The following is a 1317-nucleotide window of genomic DNA, read 5'->3' as shown; positions in this document are numbered from 1 at the left end:
CTTTTGCTTTCTTAATGAATGATGTTCTTGATGTCTTCCCATAGCTTACAGGTCTTCTGTCACTAGTGTTCGATGCAGCAAATATGTTCTTGAGATGTTCTCAAAATTCATGTGGGATATACTCAGGGTAATATTTTGACTCTCATGGACTTGTTTTAAATTTCTTGAGCTTCAATTTGAATTTAAATATGAGCAATAAACAGTCTATTACAGTTAGCCCTAGCCTGGTTTTAGCTGCTGATATTGCGCTTCTCCATTGTCTCTTCCTACAGACGTGTTTGATTTAATTTCTGTGTATTCCATCTGGAAAAGTCCATGTGTATAGTCCCCATTTGTGTTGGAAAATGGTATTCGCTATGAACAAGTTGATCTTGCAAAATACTGTTATGTGATTTCCAGCTCTGTTTCATGTTTCCGAATTATTTTCCCTTCCCCTGTGTTTCTAATTTTTGCATTCCAATCTCCATTAATTATCAATGCATCTTGATTTCATATTTGATCAATTTCAGACTGAAGACGTTGGTCGAATTCTTCAGTTTCTTCATCGCTAGCTTCCGTGGTGATGCATACATTTGAATAATAGCTGTATTAATTAGATTTCCTTGAATGCAGATAGATATAATCCTATCACAGACAGCGTTATACTTCAAGATGGATCTTGAAATGTCCCTTTTGACACAGAATGCAAAGTCAATCCTCTTAATTGTGTTATTCCCGGCATAGTAAACCATATAATTTTTTTATTCAGAATGGCCAATTTTATCTCACTAATGTCTGGGATATTAATCTTTATGTGTTCCGCTTCATTGTTGACAACTTCCAACTTTCCTAGATTCATACTTTGTACATTTAAAATTCAGATAAACTGATCTGCCTTAGATGAAGTATGGCCAGAGTGCTCCTTAGAGGGAAGGATGGTGAGACTTCATTCATACTTTGGACATGTTGTCTGGAGAGACCAGTCCCTGGAGAAGGACATCATTCTTGGTAGAGGCAGTGGAAAAAAGTACGCCCTCAAGGAGATGGATAGACACCATGACCAAAATAATGGACGCAAGCATAGGAACGGTTGTGTGAAGGACACAGGACTGGGCAGTGTTCCCTTCTGTTGTACATAAGGCCGCTATAAGTCAGAGCTGTCTCAATGGCACCTAACAACAAGTCCCTATGAGCATCTTGTATCCTTCAAAGACATCTACCAAGATTGCCTCTTTAGTCTCAGACGTGAATGATGAGGATTGTAATAGGTAGGTTTATTGTGCCAACCTGGCCAATAAGAACATGTGGGATTAATAAGGTTGCAGTTTGATTGGAGGG

The sequence above is a fragment of the Echinops telfairi genome, unplaced genomic scaffold, assembly GCF_000313985.2.
Source record: "Echinops telfairi isolate 266 unplaced genomic scaffold, ASM31398v2 ScPeMD7_18;HRSCAF=68, whole genome shotgun sequence".
NCBI classification, from domain to species: domain Eukaryota; kingdom Metazoa; phylum Chordata; class Mammalia; order Afrosoricida; family Tenrecidae; genus Echinops; species Echinops telfairi.
This window is presented reverse-complemented; position numbering follows the sequence as displayed.